The sequence below is a fragment of the Glycine max genome, chromosome 6 (genome assembly GCF_000004515.6).
Source record: "Glycine max cultivar Williams 82 chromosome 6, Glycine_max_v4.0, whole genome shotgun sequence".
NCBI classification, from domain to species: Eukaryota; Viridiplantae; Streptophyta; class Magnoliopsida; order Fabales; family Fabaceae; genus Glycine; species Glycine max.
The window spans coordinates 50,041,575-50,050,186 of NC_038242.2; the positions used below are offsets into that span (position 1 = coordinate 50,041,575).

General features: G+C 34.2%; 1 pseudogene; it reads right to left on the reverse strand.

The window, feature by feature from the left end:
- Nucleotides 1-2,800: 2,800 nt before the first annotated feature.
- LOC100815432 (disease resistance protein RPM1-like) lies at nucleotides 2,801-6,853 on the reverse strand (annotated as a pseudogene).
- Between the last annotated feature and the right edge of the window lie 1,759 nt (nucleotides 6,854-8,612).

Genomic DNA, 8,612 nt, shown 5'->3' on the forward strand with positions numbered 1-8,612 from the left:
ACTAGCCGTACTTCAGAACACATTTTGGGACATTTTGTAACCTAAGTACTAGTTCTGTGAAGGCAATCAAAGAAGCCCTATTTGAGAGATGAACACATAGTTCCACACAATAGTGCCTACTTCATATCCCTGGTAAAAAAAAGTTGATCAAGGGCAAAGGGGTGAGTTCTGTATATTATTCTTGGATATTAATTCAAACTCTTATCAAACTCATAGGAGCTGTATAACATTCCATTTTTTTAAATTAATTTAAAAAGGATTGTTATTTATAAATAAATAAAGTTTTAGAAAAATGATGAGATTTTTATAATTACATAAATAAGAATAAATAAATTTATTGATTAAAATAATAGTTTGAGAGAAAATAAAAAAGATATTTTATTTATTCATTTGATAGGGAATAAAATATAGTTTGTTTTTATAAAATAATAAAAATAAATAAATAGAGTAAATGATAGGTTATGAGTATCCTAATTATAAATAGAGACGTGTTAGGTCAATTTTAGTTTTTACGTCTCATATTCCTCTCAATTTCGTTTTCCCTTCTCTACCTCCCAAAACCTTCTCTTTTTCCCGCATACCACCAAACCTTTCTCAGCAAAACAAATATCTCAAACTCATTCATCGTTGGATCGTCATAAAATTTGGTCACCATGTTTGGAACTCATTTTTGAAAAATTCTCACCGTTGGGAATTATGAAAATGAGTCGAAGCTGAGAGAAATATCATTTGCATCATAGATTTTTCTTTTCCTATAGAAACCCAAAATTATCTCAGTAAAACTACAATTCCGGATTCGTTAACCGTTGGATTATTGTGAAATTTTGATATGGGGTTTGCGATTCATTGTCTCGCATCTTCACCGTTGGGATATGTAAAATAACATATGGGGAGGAAGAAATACTCATCGCACGTAGACAATGGAATGAAGGTTTCAATTCCTTCTCCTTCTCTCTAACGTTTGGGAACACTATTAGAACAGTCAGAGGAAAAACTTGAGAAATCTCAGAAAATCGCTAGAGATGTCGTTATTGCTGTCACAATACACACGTGAGTCGACTTAGAGGTAAGGGATGAGTTTATCGCAATTGGGGTTAGAATGAATATGTGTAGAGGTTCTTAAAGGATCAAATTGAGATTTATTTTAGGATGTTTATTGTATTGAAATTATTCTTGTATGATTATGTGAAATTTTTTGGGGGGTTTTACTCCCCGTGGATTGAAAAATATTTTTGTATAATTTGTTTGTGTTTTGAATAAGATTAGCCTAATAGATAGTTATATTGGGATTATGAAATTATGATTGAAATTGTATATAAGTGATAAATTGAATATATAATAAATTGTAGAATAATATATTACAATGAGATTATAATATTGTTATGGAGGTTGAGTATAAATGCAAAGTTGAATGTGTTAAATTACGGTATACACATAAACATGAGATGGTTGATTGTAACATAATGAGATGTGAAGTTGTGAACATGAGTTTTAGTTGTGAATAAGTGTGTGGTTAACACTTGATGTGACATTATCTATGTGTGAGAGCTGTGAATTATACAATAACCCGACCAGTGTTTATCTTGAGAAAAGTATTTATGTGCAGTGTTAAAGAGAAAGTGTAGGTTCCTAGTTAGGAACTAGTGTTAAATTGTAGTGCAATGTGTTAAACGTGTTTGAAACACTAGTGTGGGGTCATGGATATTGTATAATTCATGAGTAGTGTCTGCTTTTAAAAATTGTTTTAGGGATTGGACCTGAATCAAGAAAGTAAGGTCCTAACGGATTTTTCGGAGTCTAAACCTTGGAGGTAAAAACACTCGGTTTGAGTGCTCCTTTAAACCTATGTTAATCCCATATAGTTGGAACATTCTCGCAAAACGGAGTGACCCTGACTGATCACCTTATGATTTTACTTAGTGAGAGTGACCTGACATACTCATTGTGTGGTGTGTCTTGTTATGTACTCCTAAGCACCCCAAGGTGACTTTTCACTGACATGGTACCACATTACATATAGGCTTGAGTCTTAGCATAACTGTTGCATAATGCTTGCTAATTGTTTATTATGAAATTGATGAGTGTTATTATGTCTTGATTGAAGTGTGTTATTCATGTGTAATGTGATTGATGATTGAAAAGTGAATTTTAGATGACAGTGGTGGAATTACGTGAGTTATGTTTAAGTAAGTTGTATCTCATTTATATGATATGTATATCTAATTGTCTTGTTTCTCTATTAGTTATGAATGTGACGAGTCACTCCTCGTGTGTTATTGTGTTTGGATCATGTGATGATTTCAAACTTTTATTTAAATGTGTTTTAAGAACTTTTAATTAATTATAATTTATTATTCCTTATATTATTAGTACATATGTGTATGGGATAGAGGGTGCCACAAGGTGGGGGAGTTCTAGTACCTAAGGTAGTTGAGCCACAACCACGCTTACCAAAGGAATTTCTTACTGCATTAGTAGCCCTCCTCTATGGCGTAAGTTTCTCTAATCATAGATTCCATTTTTGTGATCTTACTTTGAACTTGATTCTTCAGTCCTTTTAATTAACAAGGTATATTTAAAGAGTTTAATGTCTATGCACCGATAATTTTATCATGAGAAATCTCTTGTTCAATTCATCTTTCTATTTTTCTAATTTTATCATGATAAAAAACAAACAAACAAGAGGACAGTCAAAATAATTTGTAAGCAACAGTTGATTCCAGCAATGCAACAAATTAATTCAGTAAACAACAAAGATGCTGCAATTGATGATATTAGGAAGTAACACAAAAATGTCTTTTTAAAGGAAGAAGTCTTCATTACAAACTTTGAAGAGTAATTCCACATATCTTCAATAAACAACAAGAAAAACACATTTTTTCTTCCAAAACAGAGAGAAAGCAGACAAAAGTTTAGAATACATGCAAAATAATTGGCAAGCAACAGTAGGTTCCAATGTTCAATCATCATAACAAATCCAATAATAACAAAGAAATTACATTTGTCTTTATTATGAAAATGAAAATGTCGATTCAAACGAAGAAGTCTTGATTACAAGCTTCAATGAGCATCTCCCAAAACCTGCATTAAACACCATGGAAGAAGAAAAATCAAATGAAATCTTAAATTAGTCCTTTTTTAAATATGATGACTTAAAGGATACATTTTATTTGGGAACAGAATATGGAAATTTGTAAAAAGAAAACAAATCCATCCACTGCTAGTGTAAAATGTTTTACTAGAAATCCATTTGCAGGTATGATTTTAAAGTAATAATTATAAAAGTAAAAAAATTATCATATTGTGATTGTATTACATATACAATTTTTTATTACCATTACATGGACTATTTCATTTATAAATTAGTCTTTAACAAGTAACAAACCTTAAATGCGCTGACCCTCACATGATGATTCAAGAATGTCACTAATGATTTAAATTTTTTTCTAGTGGTTGAAAAGTTTAGATGAGTTGGATCTAAGGGCTTATGGATATCAATTTATGGATATGTTCATCCTATTGAACTTGCTAAGAGGTTCTTCTTTTTGAGACCAATTGTATACCCAAAAAAGTAGAAACCAGTACCACACAAATTAAACACCTTTTATAAAGAAAATTTTATAAGATACACCACCTCACCTCAAAGACATGATAGAACCCCAGTATAAAAGTGTATAAAATAAAAGACTCAGTTTCAATGATAATGTAAATATGAAAGAATAAATGTATGCATGGCAGCAATGTAAAATTAAAACAAAATCAGAAGAAAGACAAACATAAGATTGAGGAAAGGGTATGTACCTTCATATTAGACATCAAAGCATTGACTAAAAGTTTATTTATGAGTCCTTGGAGGATGAGTGAATACTGCGGACTTTATAATCACTGACTTTTGGGCCAATCCAATGACGAACGAATACTAGGGGAACATGATTGATGATCTGATAATCTGGTCCGTTTTCCGGAACAATGCTCTCAACAAATTCAGTTGGCATACTAATGAAGTCAAGAACTTTAAGGTTCTCCAAGGCTTTGATGCCCGAAGATACCTTCTTGAGATGACTCATTTTAATAATTGTAAAATGTTCAAGACAAACCTAAGCTCCTTCTTCTATGACGACAGAATTCACTCTATTCAAGCGAGAGAGCTCCAGTTGCTTCAATTTTGGAAATCCTCGACTTTGAAAATGCAAAATTTTCACCATCGTAGGCAAACTAGGCATTGTCCCACAAACTAAGTTTCAACAAATTTGGCAAGTTTTCTAGCCATCTTAAGGGATCATCTTTCAAATTGGATACACCCAACCTCATGTAAATAAGATAATCAAGTTTTGAAATCCAACTAGGCATCTTCTCCAATCTTGCTTTCAATTTAAGTCGTCGAAGTTGGGGTAGGGATGATATAGAGTTCAAGTCAACGATGCATCCTCACCTATTGCAGTGATATTAAGTGATTCCAGGTGTGTCATCTCTACCACTGAAGCACATATTGCATTTCCATGTTCCCTCCGAACACACCTCAAGCCTAACTTCCTTAACTGCTTTAACATGCTCATCTCTTGGATGAGATCTATTTATTCCCCCATGATCTACCTCCACATGAGTAAGATTTTCTAGGGAAGTCAAGTTTTTAATACCTTTTTTCATTAGCACACCAGTTGTAAATCCCAAAACAGAAAACCCTGCTTGATAGTTTCGATAGAACGCAAAAAGATGTCGTAACTTTTTGAGCTTGTTTATTTCACTTAGCAACTCATGAACAAACGTGTCTCTTATATCCAAGGTCTCTAAGTTCTGCAACTTATCAACAGATGTAGGAAGAACCCGTATTTTAGTACTCCTTAGATTTAGGTACCTTAAGTGAAAAAGATTCCCTAAATTACTAGGAGCATAGTTTAACGATGTACCTTCAAGTTCAAGTACTTTCAACCTAGACTTTGAAGATAATTGACCCATCATAAAAGGCTCAAGCAGTCCTCCTTTTCCAAATGCATGAATAGCACGAATGTGTGTGTTGTTAGAACTCTTAGGCACATTGTTGGAACTAGTGTCAATAGATAGGCGTCTAGTTATTCTACTTGTGCCTGATTCATCCCGTCCATGCACAAAATGGCATAAGTTTAAGTCCTTTGCTTTTGCTATAATCACTTCATGTAATAAATCATGGACTTGACAACTTCTAACTTCCCTTCAAAGCCAACTGTGGAGACTTGAACAAGATTTCTATAATTAACTCGGATAAGTACTCATCTGCTACATTCTCTGAAGTTCTCCCATCATATTGAACAAACCTTTCAGCTATCCATTGTCTAGTTAACCTGTTATGATGAATGGAGTAGTCCTCTGGATATACACCAAAATACAAAATGCATGGTTTCAAATAGGAAGGCGGGTCATCATAACTAAGATAAAATCATAGTTAAACAAATTAGATGGGCATTATGCTGCAACTCAAGGTTTAGATTTTGACTTACCTTTTGCCGTTTTGGATTTTGTTGGCAATAGATCACCAATGGCCACTATCTCCATAGGTAACCCCTTGCACTTTCTAAAAATTTCATTTGATATACCTTCAAGCTCTCCTGGGAAATGCCCATCTGGCTCAAATCTAAATGCCTTCTTGCAAAAGAGTTCCCATGCTTTGTCGGGAAGCAACGGTTGTAGGTTGTGAACATGAACAAGAAAGGATTTCTTGAAAAACTCAGCAACATGCCTCACTCTAGTGGTGACTATGATCCTGCTACTTTTGTTGTTATTAGGCATAGCAAATTCAACTTGGTCACAAAAATCTTCATGCCATACATCATCAAAGAATATCAAATACCTTTTTTGCTTCAAGTATTGCCTCACTTTAGAAATCAGTGACTTCTCATCCATTTCTTGCAACATCTGTGGAAGACGGTCATTTGTCTCCCTACAAAATTGCTTTATCATGTCTATCAATAACCCTCTCATAGTGTATGATTGAGAAACTTTGATGCAAGCACGACAATGAAAGTGACTTTTTACAATTTCAGAATAAAAAACGTGCTTGGCAAGAGTGGTTTTTCCAAGTCCTCCCATCCCTACCACTGAAATCACTGTGTGCTCTTCTGTTCCCTTCAACAACCAACCAACCAATTCATCAATTGGCAATTCAAGTACTAGAATTTCAGTTTCTTTGATGAAAAGGGAACTCATTCTAGGATCATGCCATCTACTACTTGTGTTTGCTGCTTGATTGTTGTTCTTGTGAAGTTTGAAACCTATGCCTTTCACTCCTTTCCTTGATTAGAGAAAGAGACAATTTAATATCCCGAATCTCAGTTGCTATCTGACGACGAAGAATCAATGTTCTGATCAGACTTGGACCACATGAATCACCCTGAGGTATTCATAGACGACATCTTCTATACGGAATGATGCTTCTCTGACCTGCTTCACCCACGTTCTTATTCCATCGTTGGTGTTTGCTTCATCTGCTGCAGCCCTTCTATCTGCATCTTTGAGGAAGGTTTGAATGCTTTCTAGTTCATCTCTGATATCTGAAAAATCTTTGTGGATGCCTCTTAACAGGTTTGTTTCTTTCTTTAGGATTTGGAAAACTTCTTCCAAAGAAAAGGATACTGCAGTTTCTGCCATTTCACTCTTATCTCATTGCTACCATGCATGCAATTATGCTGTTCTCGTATGTATCCAGCATAAGCATTTCAGAAAATATGGTGGGTCTTTTTTTTTTTTTTTGCCTTTATTCTTTCCCTTCGGTGCACTTAATCTTGCCAAGAAATATATTATGAAATCTAACTTTTTAAGATATGTTCTTTCGGGCAACGTATCAAATGCAGAAGGCTTAATTTATATATAAAAAAAAAGATATAGCTTTAACTTCCAGGACATTCTATGAAAAAAATACTTCCTGGACATTTGTTTGGAATCTTATACCAAGCCATTTTTATTTTTGTTTATATCCAACTTGCATTGAGTTGCCATGGATTTGAAACAAATTCCCAAAGTTATTTATAGCATTTTCTCGGTCTTCAAGGCTTAAGGTAGTCAGGTCGGCTTAAGGTCCAAGCAAGGATTTTAGGTCTCCAAAAAAAAGTTCCATTTTTTTTAGTATTAATATACCTCAAAAAAAATTATTATAAAATAAATGTTAAATAAAATTAATTATGATAATTTAATCGATAATTTTGTATTACAAAAAATTAATTTTAAATAAAATAATAATAATTTTAATAAATTATTTTAGACCTTATTTTCAAATTTACTTTAGGTCTCTAAGTTGAGTGGTCACTAAAGGTAGCAATAGCAATAGCATTCATGTTGATAATAGAATATATTGGAAACTTTGTTCTTATTTATCATTAAAATTTTGTAATAAAATTAGGTAATTGCTATTTACACTCCCTTTATACTAATACACTCTTTTTTTTTTTTTCCTTTTTTTCCCTAATAATAATAATTGAGAGTGCCTAGTGATGGATGATTGAGAGTGAGTTCGACCCCTCTGCGGCTCTTCAAGCGACCCTTTCCGCCTCCATCACCGGCAAGCACATTCGGGCCTTACTTGCCCGGTGCCACGACTTCATGAAGCCCAATGAGCTTCTGCTTCTCCAACCACTTTCTTGCTCACTTTGGGCTTGGGCCCGAGGTGGGGGTGGCAACGAAGGGGAGTGTGCGACCATTGGAAATCATGGTGGTTAGGGTCGTGGGGTGAACGGGTGATGTTCCTTTGGAGAGTTGAGACTAGAGGGGGTTCATGAACACAATCAGCCATGGTGCCTCCTCAAAATGGAAAAGAAGAGGAAGGAAGACATTCCGATGGTTAGAAGGATAAGGGAGTGTTTTCATTTTTTTTTTTTCCGGAAGAAAGAGATGAGAGTGTGTGTAGCGGGTAGTTTGGGGATAAAAAAATGAGAAAGGGGAGTGGAAATAGTAATTTCCTAAAATTAAAATTGTTTTGGGCTGATTGAGACCTGTTCTAGATGAACAGGAGGGGTGCATTAATTAAATTTCCTTGGCTGTTGTTTCCTGCACAAATTTTATGAGTCAATATTTGGTTGATCAATCATATTTAAGTCTATAAATTTCAATGGTATAAAATTAATACTTATTGGGAATTATTATTCTCACTCCCCTTTATTACTAATACATTTCTATTAATAATTTTTTTCCCTAAAATATCCTTGTTCAGAATACACTCCCTTGTTTAACTTCTCCTGCCTCCTTCAACATCATAACAAATACACACACACTCCTGTACATTTCACTCACAAACCCTCACTTTTCCTTCACATTTTTTACTTTACACAAATAGCATTGTACCCAACTCGTACCTCACAAGGCAACCAATTTAAACAACATCAAACCGCAAGATCGCCAATTCACACGTTGTTCTACATATTTATACGAACCCCTGCAACCAAAGTACCTTCCAAACCAACATTGGCTATAGCTATTATAATAATAATAAGGTATGTGTGCATTGGGCTATACCTATAATTGATCCCTTAAAATAAAAGGTTCATCGACAACATTAATGCTAAATCCATATAATGCGCCATAATGCTAAATCCAACCCGTGGCAGCCATCAACGGCATTAAAATTGAAGGTTCATGAAGTGAGAGAG